The 19,328-nt window shown below is 41.3% G+C and overlaps 1 pseudogene; it reads right to left on the bottom strand.

The window, feature by feature from the left end:
- Positions 1-8,615: 8,615 nt before the first annotated feature.
- On the bottom strand, positions 8,616-14,328 carry LOC106334884 (annotated as a pseudogene).
- Positions 14,329-19,328: the final 5,000 nt, after the last annotated feature.

Raw genomic sequence — 19,328 nt, 5'->3', positions numbered from 1 at the left:
AAACGGGCGAGTTGGACTGCTCGTTTGGTTCCGTGATCCGTTTCTCGCGAGTCTTCTGCTTCGAAACTTTTTTTGAGAGTTTGTTGAAAAAGCTTTCGTACAGAAGTGCAACTTTTAGACGTTGATTTTGAGATAACCGTTTTTGACCCCAACATAAGACCCGTTATGTTTATTTCCAAAAGTTGCTTCGTATAATTTGATTTGACTGCTAACCGTCGTGTTATTAGTTTGACATTGGTACAAGTTTTCTAATCGTGAGATTGCGACAAGAGATGATGTAGAGTTTTCAAGGCTATGTTTGTGACGGTTTGGTTACGTTGCTATCTTTTTAGACGAATCATAGATTGTCGTTTGCCTTTTGGGACGATTTTGACGGGGTATCGCATTGCCTAAGTGTTCTTTTACTTATTGCTGCGATAGTTTGCTTTGTCGAAAGTGTTTTTCTTGATGCCGAAGAAAATTTTTTTTGAAGCATGGGAGTATACGAGTATAGTATACATACTTACTCCCTTTTTTTTTACGAAAGAAAACGGGCTAACTGTTGTTTCGAAGGGTTATGTACGTTTTTTCTTTCTTTAGGAAGCGAGATGAGTATGTTTGAATGCGTGGCGATCATTTCTCGGTTTTACGAGAGATTAGATCGGTTGGCAAATTATGCATGGAAAGTTAAAGAACAGTAGACAAGATTGTAAAAATTGCCTAAGACTTAGCTTGCTAGACTATCCACCTAGATTCTAAGTTCCCTAAAATTCACGGCAGTTTCCAAGCGTTTTCATTCCCTTCCTAAGAAAAATTACAAGTATGATAAAATTTCTAAGTCGGACATACCTTAGCCTTATCGGAGATTCGGGTTTGCCTCTTCTTCATTCTCCTTCTCTTCGTGTCTTCTGACCTTAGTTTCAATTTTCGTTATGTTAGTTTTTACAAGAACAAGTTTGTATTCTGTCAAAGATTTTTGTGAGTATGAGTAAGTATTTTATCGAAAGTTTATTTGGCGTTTAGGAATGGCTGGTTTCGACTTAACATCAAAGAACTTCGAAAAGTCTGAGACTGATTTTCATACGAATTGGTTTTCTGATGAAAATATCGGAGTGAGGACGAGATTTCAACGTCTATCTTTTATACCCTCGTTTCTTCGCACTGCTGGTTTTACTAAATTGACAAAGTGCGCTTTGTATATCGTCGCAAAGTCTATCAAACATTTATGAATAGATATTTTTGACTCCTGGTGGCAGAATTTTGTAAAAAAAGATCACGTTTTTTGCACCAAAGAAACTTTATGAAATCGTTGAAACAAAGTGAGAAGACGTAGGTGATGACTTGAAGGAGGCTGAAGTGAGCGATTAGGAGAAAGAAGCAATGGTTTTGAGTGCCCAACAGTCCATGAAAGTATCTTATGAATGTTTATTAGACTTGAGTTTCAAATAATTGATTGGATAATTCACTGTGGTTTTGCCGAACTTTCTAGGTTACGTGCGCTGAAAATTCATTTGACGAAGTTTTAAATCTTGTCGGGATGACCAACCAACTAGCATGTGATCCTGAAGCTGGTGGGTGTGGGAGACATAACCATATCCACCATATTCTCACCACTCCACCACATGTTTTTACTACAGTAAAACTTCTATTAAGGATTTGATGAATGCTAGCCCTTTCAGCTCACTGATATTATTTTGTGTCAATATTCTAACTATTTTTGGGGTTGGCAGTTTTAGGGTGGTAAAACACATGTGAGAATGTAGAAGACATAGCAGCTACGCTTGCAGCCTTGAATATTGAGATAGACATCAGTGTCATATACCGTGGTCTGGAGCACATATAGCTTTGCTTCTGTGGTACGTGTTTCTTCTTCTTCTTCTTCTTCTTCTTCCATGTGACATTACCAAAATGGGGGGTTGCAAACTTCAAACCAAGTTCACTATGTGTTTTCCTTCTGGTTTTTCATAATCCAACGTTGTTCTTTTGCTATTTCTGAAACACCAGGTTTGCTATTATCGACATCATTACATTGCTTTGCTTATAGTTATATGAACACGATCAGTGGATCATGTACGATAAAAAAACTATAAAGGTAATAAAATTATTGAAATACACTCGACTTTGAAGGAAGATAGTATAATATGAAGATGTAAGATATCTGCCCTGAAGTAATCGCTGACGTAGTTGCTGAAGAAAACGTCGTGTTGAGTGGTGAAGACCATATGGATGAAAGGTGCTGAGCTGGAGACATGTAGACTTGGAGAGCAAGAGAGTATCTTGGTGATATGGAAAGATGAATAAACTTGAGGAGCAAGTTTATGACTTAAGGGAAGATGAATAAGTGCATTCCAAGAAAAGGAAAGTTGCACTTAATGTTATGGAAGATGTCCATATCCATGTGTCTTGGAGACTAGGGTTTCGGGAACGTGGAGAATAACTATAAGATAGCTATGGGTCGTCTGTAGAGAGACAGAGACACATAGGCTGATCTTATATAGAGAGAGATAAGCTCTTGGAAGTGTTCTTGGTCGTGCTGAAGCAGTGGCTGAAGTACTTGACGGACGAGAGACATAAGTGGGTAGCTTAGGATTCCTTCAGTATCGTGTGTTAGGGTGTTAACACTAGACGCGTAAAGTTGAATAAAAGAGGTCTTGTAAAGATTGTTTAAAGGAGATTCTAATAAGCAATAGCTGTTTGCTTATATCATACATTGTCTCTTTGATTTATTTTCGGCAGTACTATTTTGGTGCCATCTTTGCACTAACAATTGGTTTCAGAGCTGGTCACCTAAATTACCGGTGTGATCTTTAAGGTGGAGATGGACACGATTGTTTCTATGCAGAAGGCGATCATGTTGAAAGCGGACCAGTATGGTCATTGGAAGGCTCACATGAAGCAGTTGATTTGAGGAATCAATGAAGATGCGTGGACAGCTGTGGAGATTGGTTGGGAGGTGCCTACCATAGTCACATGAGATGGAAAGAAGCCAAAGCCAAAAGAGGATTGGTCAGAGCCAGAGTGCAATGCATCAAAATTTAATGCAAAGGCGTTGTCGGTGATTTTTGGAGCCGTTGAAACATAACAGTTCCAGCTGATTCAGGGGAGTACTTTAGCTAAAGAGGCGTGGGAGAGATGACAGTGTCAAGAGGACACGTCTGGATCATCTTGGGTCACAGTTTGAGAATCTCAGGTGGTCTAATATTGATTATGTGGCGATCTTCAGTGCCAAACTCAGTGCCATGGAGCATGAAGCATGTGCACTTGGGAAGAAGTACAACGAGAAGAAGCTTGTAAATAAGTTACTACGCTGTCTTCTGATATCACTCAAATTACGCTATAAGTGAATTACTCTCTCAAATAAGAGGTTCAGTTACTTAGGGATCGAATCCACAGAGACTCTAGGATTACACAATAGATTTGTAGTCTTCGAAATAAAGCTCGACAATTATGATTTAAGGCAGTAAATTGGTTTTCGAACAAAGTGATTGTTTGATTGAATGGTTTTAGGTTGTAAACTCATTTGGAAAGAATTAGACTTGGGTTAGTTCTTAGGTATGACAAGTATGCAATTGTAACAGAGTTGTTTAGGAATTATGAATTATATGTTCTTGAACTCAAACTTAGGTATAATCTATCAACTTACGTTTGTCTAGATTATTTGATGTCTAGATCTAAGATCTCAGCTGTCGCTTGTTGATCTTGAGAAAGTGTCGATCGATGATTCTATGATAATATCGATTGATACACCTTTCAGCCCGTCTATCGATACGACTATGCAGTTGTCGATCGACTTTCCTTCTAGCACGCTTTGCGAGCAGGTTTGATTAGGTTCTCTAATTCTCTAGACCAACTTTCGTTTGTATCTAGTAAATTAGATCATACTAGTTAGGTTTCAGGCAATTAACCAAGCTTCGGCGTGCGCTAGTTAAACCTAAGATCTAGGTTTAGGGAGATCAATCCTAGACTTAGAATCAAGAGTTAACTAGATGAAGAACTATTAAAACATCCTAACAACAGTTCATATTAACAATACATAAATCACCCCTTGAAGAACCCTAATCTAACAATAGAACTACTCAGACATATTCATAAGAAACATAGTCATGATGGTCTAAATAATACTTAAAGTGAAATGAGTATGAAAAGTAACAAGACAAAGTAAGAAATAAGAGAGTTCAAGATCTTCTCTGTTATGAAGTTCAAATCTCTCTCTCCTCTCCTAAACTCTTCAAGCTATCAAGTATGCCTCCTCTTCAAGTGTGTAACAATGGTGGAACAAGTCTCAAGAAGGTCTGCCTCTAAAATGATACAAAACCCTAATAAATAGCCTAAGATGCGGCCATTGACTTATAGTGCATTAACTTCGGGTTTTGGGTAAGACTTTTAATTTACTTCAATAATGTTCTCGCGGATGGCTCGCTGTCGATCGACATCCGTGGCTCTCTGTCGATCAATGGTGAAGTGATCTGTCGATTGATGGTTATCTCTAATAATCGATTCGCCTTAGTGATTTTAGCATAACTCTTCAAAAAGGTTCCAAAATGCTCCAAAATCACAATTTCTCTCAAATGAGTACCAAAATCGGTAAAAGCTCTGAAAAGACTCCTAATGCATATAAAAGACTCTAAAAACATATATAAATCATGGTTGAAAGTGGGTAAAATCCATAACATATCAGCACCCTCAGACTTATTATTTTGCTTGTCCTCAAGCAAAACATAAAATTAAGTGTCTGAGAAGGATTTTAAAACAGCAGAGACTCATTTGATTTAAAATTAACTGCTTGCTCTTCTGGAATTTATGATAGATGGAAATGATTCATCACTAACTTCAGATGCTTTCAATGTTCTACACCCTAGCTTAGTCACCATACCATACAATCACACAACTTAACTAGTAGCTCATGACATACCCCTCTACTGACCTCATTTCTGCATAAAGTAAATGTTTAGGCTTTCTTGGGAATATAAATCACTGAACACATGAAATCAACTCAAGTAAGCATCTGGATCTATAAGTAAACCTTTCTAATTGTCTCTCTCTTTTCTGAATCGAGATTTTTTGTTTTTTTTTGCAAAGTTGTAGGCGAAGAATGGGGTCATCGATAATGTATCTACCCCTGGCTTACAAACGATGTGTGATCATTCTATTAGAGTAGAATAACGGGGTCGCATGAGACACTTCTACCCCTCTAAACCGCAAGAAATCATCTCAATCTTTTATAATTATTGATGCTAAAGAGAGGTGGAGAGAGAACTAGGGACACTAAGTTTAATACCTTCCAGCCTTACAGGAAGATTTCGATCCAATGTATTCCAAGCCCCAAGATAAGCAAGTAGAGTAAATTAAGGTTGGAGATCAGCTTTGGTTTCTTCAGGTATTCTTAGTAAGTGTGGATGTAAGTATTATGTGATACACTACGGTGTTTCTATCTAATACATCCTGCATTTAGTAAATCTAGATGGTGCTAGAAAGTGGTTAGAGTAGTATTCAAATCGTATATGATCATAATCTTTTTCTTGACTCAATAAAACCCAAATTAAAACTCCATTTTTTTTATAAAAGCTCAACATAGAATGCAACGTTAGTAATCGTCCCCCAAACTTAAACAACACTATCCCGAGTGATAGTTAGTCTAAGTTCGGTTATGGAATAAATCATAAGTACGTAAAGCAAATGTTAGACTTAAAAACGAATTTTGTACCAGTCTGTCTCAAGCATCGATCGCCACCATAGTCTTGGTGTCGATCACCATTCCGATAGAGGGATCGATCGCTACTGTGACCTTCGTGTCGATCGACGGTACTGAGACAGAAAATGCTGCACCGTGATTAATGTGTTTGTGGCCTAACCCATCAGATCATTAAGCCATTTAGCTCTGTTGGACAATCCAAACACACATAAAAATCAGCAAATAAATAGTCTCAAGTCAAAACATATTAGTTAAGGGATAGAAAGATGAGGACTAATCCTCATCGGTGTCGTCGTCGGACTCGTCGTCGTCGTGCTGGTGCGATTGTCATGCAGCTGATGGAGATCGTGCTCGCACACTCTCTCTCGAGACACAACGACACTGTGATACCTTTGCCCAGATGGCGTGAAGGGCGTCCACAACAACGCGCTGGAAGTCTCCATGATCCTGCGGGAAGTCAAGAATCGCCGGCTGGGATCGTTCGTCTGCTCTGGCCGCTCGTGGCATGGGGCATATGCGAGGTATGTTCGCCGGGTTGCGGAGGAGAAGCGGATCTGGATGGAACTCAAGTCGAGCGAGGTCGCTCTGAAGATCGGTGACAGACCGCTGTGGCAACTCTAGCAAGTATGTACCTGTGCCATCGCTGAAACTCCAGAAACAGTCGTCCTTCAGCCAATGCACATACGTCAGATGCTCAGTGTCCATGTAGGCTCGGGTCCTGATGACCGTGGCCTCTGCCAGAGGGATCCCAAGATGCATGAAGAGCGGAGTAAGAAGACTCCCAACTCGCTCCTTCTTCCGTCCACTACCTCGGATCGGCTTCATCTTCAGCTTCATCATGTGCTCAGCAAACACAGCCCAAAGGTTGGGCCATAGGTCGTCCGCTGGCTCCTCGATCTCACCAGATGGGACTAGACTCCTCACCGTGTAGTAGAGCAGTGTGAGCTTATGTACCCGAACCTTGCTCGGTTCCATCTTGCACAACAGCGTGTTGGCAAGGACCTTGAGGAAGTAGCGCACGGTGGGATGGCGGATGTTGGTCTGCGTGGCTGTGCCGGAGTTGAAGTAGCCATATGCCAAATGTCCCCAAAACACTGACTGTCCGAGGAAGGGTGGAACGACGCAGCGTGAGAGATCGCCTGTTCTGGAACCCGTAGATGTCGCAGAGTGTGAGGAGAGGGATCTTGTATCTAATGCCACAGACGATGAAGGTCAGTATGCCCTCGCTCACCCTCCTCAGCCGATCGTTGGCGTAAAAGACCCGCACTGAAGCCATGAACTGTCTCACCAGCTCGGGGTACAGGTCGTAAAAGTGTGTAGCCATAGTACCCAAACCCAGCTCGGTGATCATCTCCTCTAGATCTGTCTCGAGCCCAAGTCTCCGTATAGTCGCCCATTCGATGAAACGTGTGGGCTCGATGGAGACCTTCAGCCACTCATTGTAGAACAGGCTGTCATAGTCGTCCCACTCGTCCATGATCTCACGGTGGGTGCACTTGATGTCTTTGATGGCAGTGTGAGGGTAAGCGAAGTGCTCAAAGGTCTCGAGGGGTACCCCTTCCCTCTCTCTTGGCCAAGGATAGCGGTCCGTTTCCGGGTGTGCGTTGGAACTTCTGGCACGATCAAAACGTCTCTTTGTTCACCTCTCTCTGTCTGTCATCTGCAAACAAAAATCACAAGAGAAGAGTCAGAAGTTTGCAAGAAGACTGATGAAATGCAGATCGATGTCGATCGACACACGACTGTCGACATCGATCGATAGAGTGAATGAAACGTCGATCGACGGTGGTATCGTTTTTTCGAGCGACGGCTCAGTCCAAAACCTGCAAATATCTCAACATCGCAATTCGAGTTCATGTTTTGTCATAGGTACACAAATCAGCACAATACTCGTTTCTCATAGTTCTAGCAGTCCTAATGTCGTTAAATTGAACAACAATTTCGTTTTCTAGGTCATCTCAAGTATCAACCCTAGAAAACCTTAAAATTAAGAGATTTCAAAGTCATACCTTGTAGATCGGTTGAATGAGTGAACTAAACAGATAGAGAGATGAAAATCGAGTGGATTGGGCTCAAGAATGGCCAAAAACGGTACAAAAAACGAGAGAGGAATCAAAGGGTGTCTGTTTCGGGGTGTTTTTTGCAAGGGGAGAAGTCGAAGAGGTGTCGATTTTAATATACCCGTGTCTCGACACAGACCGTTGATCGATGACAAGGTGTGAATGTCGATCGCCGGAGAGAAATCTTGATTGTTTAACTTATATATTTTATTATTATATGATTGTTATATTATTATTTTTTTTTTGAAAGGAGAGAAAGCTAAAAACTAGATAGAATATCCTAAATGAATTAGTGGGTTGCCTCCCACTCAACGCTTATTTCAAGTCGTAAGCTTGACTTTCAAATAGAGCTAATCGGCGATTGGGGAGTCCAATCGTAGAATTTGATTGTCCGGGATAGTTGCTTCCGTCCAATAGTGTTTTACTCTCTGTCCATTTACTGTGAATTCATTTCCTTCGTTGCTTTCTAGGTTGATGGCTCTGTTAGGTCGTACTTCTTTGACCGTGTATGGACCTGTCCATCGGGAACGAAGTTTTCCAGGAAAAAGTGTCAGACGGGAGTTGTACAGGAGTACCTGGTCGTTAGGTTCGAAATGTCGGGAGATGGTTTTCTTGTCATGATAGGCTTTCGCCTTTTCCTTGTATAATTTTGAATTTCCATACACAAGGTGTCTAATTTCATCTAACTCGTTAAGTTGAATCAGTATTCTTTCGGCAGCTGGCTTGATATCGAAATTTATTTGTTTTACTTCCCAAACTGATTTGTGCTCTAACTCAACTGGTAAATGACAAACTTTTCCGTAGAGTAAATGGAATGGTGTTGTTCCCAAAGGGGTTTTGAAAGCTGTTTTGTAAGCCCACAGAGCGTTATCTAACTTTTTCGACTAGTCTTTTCTCGTGGTTCCTACAATCTTTTCAACGATTTCTTTAATTTGGCAGTTAGAGACCTCTACTTGGCCGCTCGTTTGAGGGTGATAAGGAGTGGCAACACGGTGGTGAACTCCATGCTTTTTGAGCAGATTTTCAAATGTTCTATCGATGAAATGGGAACCACCATCGCTTATCACTACTCGAGGGACACCAAATCGCGGGAATATGATACTCTTGAAAAGTTTGATAACAACTGATGCATCATTTGTTGGGGAAGCTACTGCTTCAACCCATTTGGATACATAATCAACAACAACTAGAATGTACTTATTTCCATATGAAGATGGAAAAGGACCCATGAAATCGATCCCCCAGCAATCGAAAAATTCTACTTCAATGATAAAGTTTTGTTTCATTTTGTGTCGTTTGTTGATTTTTCCTCTTCGTTGGCATCTTTCGCATTTAGCTATGTGTGCATGAGTGTCGCAAAACATTTTTGGCCACCAAAAACCTGCTTGCAGAATTTTTGATACTGTCTTAAAGGTGGCGAAGTGTCCAGCTTAGTCAGAGCCATGGCAATGGAATAAGATGTCTGGGACTTCCATCTGAACAATGTTTTTATAAATATGGTTCATCCCAGTAGTATCTGCGGACTTCTCGTAGAAATTTCTTCTTTGAATACCCTTTGCAAGTTTCTGGTTCTACGTCAGCAGCAAGATAATTTACTATCTCAGCATACCAGGGTCTATCTGTGATATTTCCTTTTATTGCGTGCACCTCTCGAATCGGCTTGTTATCTCCGGTAGGAGTTGGTTTAGATATCGTGAGTCTTTTGCAAGCAACACTCACTTCCAGGTGATAAAAGTCTTATTGGGTAATGAGTCTTCATGCCGATGTCCGTTAGTGTCCATCGATGATACATGAGAGGTATCGTTCGGCATTTCGTACATGATGGCGGTCGATATTCCATCTCTTGTATCGGTCGACATTGTTTCAGATGTAAAACATACATCCCCGATGAATGAAGAGTCCATTTGATATACATTTTCCGTTGGTAGGAAGTCGTCAATTGGAACATCGTCCTCGACTCTTATTCGGGAAAGATGATCTGCCACTCCGTTGTACACTCCTCTTTTATCTTTTATTTCTATAATGAATTCTTGGACTAACAAGATCCAGCGCAGAAGTCTTGGCTTTGCATCTTTCTTCTACGTTAAATATTTTAATGCAGTGTGATACGTGTGGACGACAACTTTTGAACCAACCAAGTATTGGCGAAACTTTTCAAATGCGAAAAAAACGGCGAGTAATTCGTTTTCCGTTGTTGCATAGTTTCTCTGTGCGTCATTAGCGTGCGGCTCGCGTAATAAACGGCATTTAGCTTTTTATCTTTCCTTTGACCTAAAACAGCTCCGACTGCGAAGTCACTCGCGTCGCACATTATCTGAAATGGGAGACTCTAGTCCGGAGCTTGCACGATGGGAGCGGTTATCAAGGCGGTTTTAATTTCTTCGAAAGCTTTCAAACATTCTGGTGTGAAGTCTAATTTGACCTCTTTTCATAGAAATGCTGTGAGAGGTCTAGCGATCTTGCTAAAATCTTTGATTAATCTCCTGTAGAATCCTGCATGTCTTAGGAAACTTCTCACGTCTTTTACAGTCGTGGGTGCAGGTAAACCGGTCATAACTTCTATTTTGGCACGATCTACCTCTATTCAGGCGGCAGATATTTTGTGCCCAAGGACGATCCCATCGTTAACCATGAAGTGGACGATCCCATCGTTAACCATGAAGTGGCAACGAGGTTCTTTTCTTCACATCTAGCCAAAACCTTACACAAGTTGTCTAGGCAATTTTTAAAATTTGATCCGTGAACTGAAAAGTCGTCCATAAAGACTTCCATGAAATCTTCGATCATATCCGTGAAGATCGACATCATGCATCTTTGAAAAGTTGCAGGAGCATTACATAGGCCGAGTGGCATTATCCGGTAGGCAAAGGTTCCATAAGGACATGTAAAAGTCGTCTTTTCCTGGTCATCGGGATCTATGGGGATCTGGAAAAATTCAGAATATCCGCCGAGAAAGCAATAGTACTCTGGTGATTCGCCAGTGTTTCCAACTTTTGATCTATGAACGGTAATGTAAAATGATCTTTCCTAGTGCTGCATTCAACTTCTTGTAGTCAATTCACATCCGATATCCGGTAACGGTTCTCATAGGAATAAGTTCGTTTTTATCATTCTTGATCACAGTGAACCTCCTTTCTTTGGTACAACATGCACATGGCTCACCCAATTACTATGCCAGATAGGGTAGATGATTCCAGCATCCAAGAGTTTGATGATTTCCTTCTTCACAACTTTTTTAATGTTTGGGTTTAACCTTCTTTGATGTTCAATTCATGACTTTGAACTATCGTCTAAATGGATGCAGTGCATGCACATATCAGGTGATATACCGGGAATATTATCCAAAAAATATTGAATAGCTTTCCTGTACTTGCGAAGTTTGTTTAATAACAACGCAAGTTCCGCATTACTAAGGTTAGCGTTTACTATAACGGGATATGATTTTTCCTGAAGGAAAGCATATTTAAGCCGAGCTGGTAGTTGTTTCAGTTAGACTTTCGGAACTTTCTTTGAACTCCAACTATCCAACGCTAGCGGCTGCCGATCGACAGTGTGTTGTAAATATATTGACGTTTATTTTCGTGCTATCATTTTCTTCTGCATCGATACTCATGATCTCGCCACATGCGTCCAATAACCGAGCATATTCAATAACTTTGTTCTCAGTGCTGAGAATATCATCTACGGAGGCGGTAAGGGATTTTTCTAAGGGGTCATATGAGCTTATATCAGCGAAAGATTTTTCTGCTAGCCCAGCAACGTGATCAACGAAAAATATTTGGTTGTCGATTAAAGGACGTTTGATCATCTTCTCCATGTCGAAAGTCATAAGAAGGTTTCTGACATTCAAACAGATGCGGCCTTCCTTGACGTTGATTATTGCGCCGGCTGTGGCTACGAATGGTCTTCCCAAGATAAGGGGGTCTTTTGGTTCATGCCTATATTTCAACACCAAAAAGTCTGTAGGTATGTGACACCTGTTTATCATAATAGGTACATCTTCAATAATTCCTTCGGGTATTTTAACAGACCTATCAGCTAGAACCAAAGTAATCCTGGTAGGTTGAAATTCTGTTAACCCAAAAGAAATCACGGCAGTGTGTGGCATAAGATTTACGCTGGAGCCTAGATCACAAAGCGATCGAGGAAATCGCTTATTATGAATGTTGCAATCTAAAACAAAGCTTCCAGGGTCTGAATAACCAATATAAAACAAGTTGAAAAGTCGAATAAAACTACGAAGAACAAATGTAAAATAAAACCGAAAGGAGAACTAAGATGATTGCAAATAGTACAAATCCATCTACAAATCCAATCTCTCATCTAGCTCACCCAAAAAGGGAAGACAAATGGATGAGCGGCATAGAGGTACTCAGTGAGGATGTTGTAGTATAAATGCGCAAATTTATGGATTGAGACATAACAATTCGACCAGATAATCTAATCCTTACATATAACAAGCACGACACTTAATACATATAACAAGCACGACACTTAATACATTTAATACAATAATTTTAAGTGTGAGATAACTGCTCATTCAACCTTTAATTAGGCTTTCCCAACGGAGGTTTCATATATGGGATGAGTCACACACTATCCATTATTCTTTTATAGACCTCACGGCTACATTGCAACATGTAGACTAAGTTGTCCGCACCTCCACACACACAAACTCTGGAATACATAAGTCTGTTTCTATATCCGACTACCAAACTCGTTGTCTGTCTGTGAATCCAAATATACCAACCTTACAACTTGCACATCAAGAAATGGTTGAATAATCTAAATTCATAACTGGTTTAAATAAAGAATAAAGTAATAAGAACACACAAAACTTCAAATAGACTCGATTTATTGAGACGAAACGATAGATTCATAAGAACGAGACACGATGAAAAGAGGAATAGAAACTTGGAATCAGAAAATAATAAGGATATTCTTTTGTCGAACTTCTTATGGAACATGATAAAGTTCTGGATAGACTCTCTGTGGATCACTTGAAGGAGGCTGAGTGGATGATAGGAGATGAAGATGGAAGGCTGAGTGGATGATAGGAGATGAAGATGAACTTTGCTTAAAAGCTTTGGATTGCTCACAAACTGTTTTGCTGCTTTTGAGATACATGATAATTCTGCTTGTGTTTAAGGTATATCACAATAGATTACTCTTTTAGTGTAATATAAACTTGTTCACCATGTGAACAAAAAGACAAAATATTCACATATACGAATTTTCTTGCAGCAAGAAAAAGGTTATTACAAAGATGGTTGAATGTTACAAAATCGTTGGCAAGGTGCTTATAATGCCTATAACTAAAAACCTGAATCCTATACCAAAGTGGTTAATGGTTAATGAAAATGAAATCCTATTCCTATTTCTAATTTGTTTAAGAAATCCAAAAATAATCCTCGTGGGTTTAGAAAGCCCAAATACTAATCTTCGTTGGTTTATAAATCACCAATCCTAATCTTAAAGGTTTACATAATTAAGAGAAGCCCAAATAAACTAAACAATATAAATTGGTCTAGTCTTGAACCAATGGCTCGATCCACTCCTTTTGGACGGTTACAAGCTCTGGTTTGATATTCTCTTTGTTGTATCCAATCCATGCTACTTGTGGTTTGATCATTAAGATCTGAAAATCCCATCCTCCCCAAGTTAAGCTCCAGCCCAACATGATCCATTTCAAGCGTCTCCATCGTCTAAATCAACTCGTCTTTCTGGTTGCATGCTAATACATCGTCATATTGGAAGTAATGTCATCCAGGAAGATAGTCAGGTCTTCCATTATGTTCGACAATTGGTTCAGGCTACTTCAAGGCCGTACAAAGAGTAAGTCTCTTCTCTCGGTCCAGAACCGCGTAGTTCATTCCAATGAGACCTTCAAACTATCCATCAAGCTAAGCTTAGATCAATAACTTAACTAGTCCATACATTGGATTCAAACTTTGAGTTTGAGGCCGATCAAGATCGCACCATCCCTTTGTAACACCCCAAAACTCAAGCCCAAAAAGTTTTGTGGATTAAAAAGGGAAGGCCCGGCAGCCCATTTGGTATTAAAACCCTAGGCTTTCCACGCCTTCTCCTATAAATACAAAGCCTCCTCCTTCTTTTCTCTCATCAGAAAGTAGAAGCAAAGCCCTGCAAAGAATTCTCGAGATCGGAAGCCCTATCCGTTAAGGTCCTTTAATACTAACTTAAGGGATCAGCGTTTCCGCTGTTGTTCACTACTTCCCTTATGGTCTTGTTGGACCCGTTGTAGTCAGTGTTGAAATAGCCACCAATCAGCTCGAAAGTTTCAGCTGGGATCGGATCAACGAATAAGTCCTCGAACCGTGATGTGGTGGGGTTCTTGAGGCCATATGGTGGATAAACAAGGAGTTGTAAGACAAGTATACAAAGGGCTCATCTGCCTAACGCGACGGACTATGGTGGAATGGAAGATTGGGCATTCTACCTTGAGGCTCTACATTCCGTCGGCATCTCCATCTCCCGCCGGACCCATGAGGAGGGGGAACGAGGATTGGACCCAAAGTCGAGGCGTGTATAGCTCCACGGAAGAGATATCTCTGCAAAGAAGTAGCATTGTGTCATTCTGATATTACAGTGAAGCTTGTCTCCCAGTATAAAAAAAAATACAAGGAAAGGAGAAGATATTGGCGTGGGCCCCGCCAACAAAGGAAAGAGCGAAACCGAGGGAGGCCATGGGGGCTGGGCAAAAGGAGCGGACAAGTTGATGATTCAAGATGGGGTAAACAAGTTGTAGGAATTTCCGTGGCTGCAACAAGGGGAAAAACCGATTCCGGATGAAATGGATTAAGCTGAGGATCCTCTTGGGTTAAAAAGGTTGATGCTTGCTACTAAGGATGATGGAGGATCGTCTTGGGATAAAAAGGTTGTTTCTGTTAAGGACGATGGAGGATCATCTTGGGGTAAAAAGGATCGTTTTGGGGTAAAAAGGATGACGGAGGACCATCATGGAGCAAAAAGGTTGATGCTATTAAAGACGTTGGAGGATCGCTTTGGGGCGAAATGAGGAATGCTAATAAGGACTTCGTAGGGTAAGAAGGATGAGGATGAATACACCGTGTTATTATCTCACGCAATTGTGCAAGCAGCACTACATACTTGAGAAATGACTAAAAACTGCAACCTATTCATGGCTGCTATATGATCCTGATCGGATTCTTTTACACTGCAGGATGTCTCCACCAGTGCACCACAAGTTTGGAGAAAGACGCTTACACTATGGACCGAAAGGAACGAGGGCATATGCCCACAAGCCCTACTACGACGCATGGGGTAACATGGTACCCGACCTCTTTCCGAACGCCCACATCCGGGAGACAACCGTGAGGCGTCAAGTGCTGATGCCTCATTTCCAGAGGGCGGCAGAGTATAGGCGGATGTACCAAGGCCATGGAACCTTCCAGTTCGCGCCTGAAGTCGAAATGACGCCACCCAAGAGGGGCCGTGGGTGCCCGAGGTAGTCAGGGTTGACCGGGGAAGGTCTTGGACCGATTAGGATGGAGGACAGTGTGCCAACAAGGAAGCGTGGACATCCGAGGAAGATTCCCAGCATTGATGCGGACCGCCATAGGAGCATAACCAGGGTATGTCGGTGTGGGACACTGATGCAAGCCAAGCAAGGACCGCGCTCGGTCCGGGAGTACACCGAGGAATTCTTGGAGACAGCCCAAAGATGCAAGTCAAAGTCAGCAGGGGATTGGTGCCAGTGGTATAAGGCAGGGCTCCGCGAGGAAATTCTGGGCAAGCTGATTGGTGTGTTGGAACCATGGGAATTCGCTTTGGTGAACTGGATGGCCGGGCAGGCAATGGAGGCAGAACGGACACTTACCCGTCGGGTCGTCGCCATCTCGAGCTCTGAGGAGGAAATGGAAGTGGAAGAGGATCCATCGGAAGACTCAGAGTGGGAAGAGGAGTCAGCGTCGCCGACTGGGAGTGCGCGTGATTGGTCCTGAAACGGAGGCAGAACGCAAGTCCCAACCTCAAAGTGGCTAGCGGTGATCTCAGAGTGAGCTAGTAGGAGTAGGACACAACTTTCCTTATTTTCGCATGGGTTTTAGCTTTCATTTTTTATTATAAAGTTATCTATGGATTTGGGCGATACCTTGAATTCTATTAAACTATTGTAATCCTACTCCATTTCATTTGTTGAAATTCATTGTAGGTTTTAAATGATCCTGAGCAAGTAGGGTGTCTTATGTGTGCCTCCCTTGATTGTGTTTGAAACTCACCTCTGGTTTTGGGATGTTAAGGTTCGAAGCCTGAAGATTGGAATTCGGGGCGAATTCCGATTAACAAGGGGAGAACTGTAACACCCCAAAACTCAAGCCCAAAAAGTTTTGTAGATTAAAAAGGGAAGGCCCGTCCTGCAGCCCATTTGGTATTAAAACCCTAGGCTTTCCATGCCTTCTCTTATAAATACAGAGCCTCCTCCTTCTTTTCTCTCATCAGAAAGTAGAAGCGAAGCCCTGCAGAGAATTCCCGAGACCCGGAATCCCTAGCCATCGACTCTCTCTCTTCTCTCTCTCTTTGCTGCCGACCTCTCTCTCTCCTCTCTCTCTCTCTCTCTCCTCGCGATCTATCTCTCTCTCCCAGCCGACTCTCTCTCTCCTCGCCGTGAGCAGCCACGAGTGGTGGTGGTGGCCGAGTGGTGTTGCTGATTCAGATCTCATCTCTCTTGTCTCTTGTTTCCAGATCCAGATCCAGATCTAGGCTAAAGTGAGGTGTTCTACCCAGATCTCGTTCATGTTCTTTTATATTGTTGAATGAGGAGCTAGGATTGTTTAGATCCTGATTGATGCTAGGTTGTTAGATCATACTGCATAAGAACGCCCATACTGATTAAGGACTTTAAATGGACTGCCTTGTGTTGATGTGGTGATATTGATATGATTCTCTGATTTGATTTTTTGATTTGAGTGTGTGTTAAAGCTAGGATGTATAGAAAGAATTACACCTAGAGTCATAGAGTATTGTTAACCGGATTGAATAGATGAATGGTAGGACATCCGTGAATGGATGTTTACTGACTTGAGTGTGACACCGAGAACGGGTGGCGTCAATAAGGAAAGAAAGAATGAGTCTAAGGTATAAGAACAAAGGAAAGATAAAGAAAAGTAAATTTGATTGAATGAATTGTAAATTACCCGGAAAGGGTGGATAGAAAGGAAACGAGGCGGCCGTAGCGTTCAAAAATGGCGGAAATGCGGGGCCATAGCCTTCAAAAATGGCGGATTAGGATTAGAAGGCGCGGTAAGATTGAGTCACGCCGAGTCTTGGCGGAAAGGGGTCATAATACACTGCAAGGGCGGACCGTATCCAAGGAACCGGATGTTGAGCATACCAAGGCAGGCGACTCCACAGGAACGCAGCAAGAAAAGGGATGGAATGGATCGCTTGAGCTGTGTAGGTCCTAGAGTTCTAGGTTACTTGGAGTCTTAAATCGAATTATGTGTATTGAGCGATGACTAAGTTCATTGCGTTGCTTGTTTTCATGGAATGGAGCGACTGCAGCTAATTAATTAAGTTGTACCTAACTGAGTGCAGTGACTAGCCGGTTTTTGTTTTGCATTGAGCAGTATAAAGGCTCATGGGGGAGACTGGTCTGGAATCGCTTCACTGAGTATTCTTTACTCACCCCTCTTTTCCCTTCCTTTTTCGCAGAACTATAAGTGGAAGTGTCGATGGTAACGAAGGAAACGCACCTGAAACTCATGGGACTAGTAAAGGGACACACGGAGATGTCGGGAATGTAGACATGTGTGTCCTTAACCCCGTGCCCAGTAACCCCGGTCGGATATGGGGAAGGGGCGGGTGTTAGACCCTTCTCCTTTAAAAATAATTTGTCCTAAAATCTGAACCTTCTAGGATGATAGAACCATGATCACTCAACTCCAAAGTGCATCTTCTGGCCGTGAGAGATATCAACACACATAGATTCTATCTAGGGTCAAACAAAAAGTACTTTTAATCCTTCTTCATGCCTCAACAACTTCTTGGACTTGCTCCATGGAATGAATCCTAAGTCAGAAAGTTTGTCTACTTTGTTGTGCTTGAGCCGGATTGCTTCTTCCCTTCTGAAGCTTACACACACCTCAACCTTGGTTATGTCAGCATGTGTTCTTTGCTTATCCTGATCAGTAAGAAGATTGATTCTCCAAGATCATTCATGAACCTCATTAATTTTTATGGTGGTTGAACTAGTCCATTGCAGCTGAGTAGGAGAATGCTTGTGGTGTCTCTCAAAACAACATGACCACAACTCAATTTAACCTGATTATTATGCTCCATGTTTTTAGTTGGAAAAGTGTAATTGTCTCTATACTCACTCTTGAGCTTTGGTTTCTCTTTGACCACATCAAGTTTTTCCTTTGTTTTCCTCAGTTTGTTATGATCAGTTATGGAACTGAGGAGCAAATGTATCTGAATAATCATCCTTTCTTTTTCCAATTACAACATGCAACCAACCTTGCCTTATTCCTTTTGTCAGTCCCATATGCATTATACTTGATTGAGAACCTTCTATTCAGTAATTAGTTGATTAATTGTTAGTATTTTAGTGTCTGACTAACCTCTTTTTTGAAAAGAGAATAAAGTTTTATTATTTTAGTTGGCAGGTCTCCTCTAGTATTTTGCTATCTATTGCATTGAAAAAGTGTTCTGGGAAAATCTTGATCAGCCTCAAACTCAAGATATTAAATCTATGTATGAAACTAGTTAAGTTATTGATTAAAGCTTGCCTTAATGGACAGTTTCAAGGTCACACATACATGTCTTTTCTGACCTGAAAAATGAATCCGATCCAGTGTATACCAAGTCTTAGGATAAGAGACTGAAGTTGATTAATGTTGGAGGCCAGTTTTAGATCCTTCAGATACTCTCACAAGCATGGATATTATTGGCAGATCGATCCACTTTGACTTTTCTATGTAATACAACCTGCAATCAATAACAGTTAGATGATTAATCCAAGAAAAACTCATAGTTCCCAACTGAGTTTGTTTTGACTCAATAAAATGAAACAACTTACACTTAAAATAGAACACATTTTCAGTAACTACCTTCTTTAGACTTAAATAACATTGTCTCAGTTTTATACAGTCTAAATTTGGTCAAATAAAACTCGTAAAGTATGAAAAATCATAAAATACATGCGTTCGACGGGGTGTGAATCACCACCATTGTCAGTGTCGATCGCCACTTTCAATAACACGACACATAATTTTTCAGAATAATTACTGACCAGTGGGTTGCTTTCCACCAAGAGATTGTTTTAAATCCATAGCTCGACTTTTGGAGGCTGATTCAGTCAAGATAAGAAATGAATCTTTCTCCAAAACAATCGTTAATGCCAATATTTTCAGCTTCATTACACTGCCCATGAAACTTTTGACTGCATCCTCTCCTTAGTCTTTCAGCTCAGAAGTGAAAACAACTCGGAACCCTTGTTGCGCACTTTGTATTCAATGACCCCATCATAACAACTTTGAGGATCAGTGTTAAATGAGGATCGGCCTTGGTCCTTTTGCTCTTCACCTTCTTCTTCTTTCCCTTTCTCTCAGACTTTA

The sequence above is a fragment of the Brassica oleracea genome, chromosome C1 (assembly GCF_000695525.1).
Source record: "Brassica oleracea var. oleracea cultivar TO1000 chromosome C1, BOL, whole genome shotgun sequence".
Classification (NCBI taxonomy): domain Eukaryota; kingdom Viridiplantae; phylum Streptophyta; class Magnoliopsida; order Brassicales; family Brassicaceae; genus Brassica; species Brassica oleracea.
Note: the sequence above shows the minus strand (reverse complement) of the source record. Positions and strands in the feature narration are given on the sequence as shown.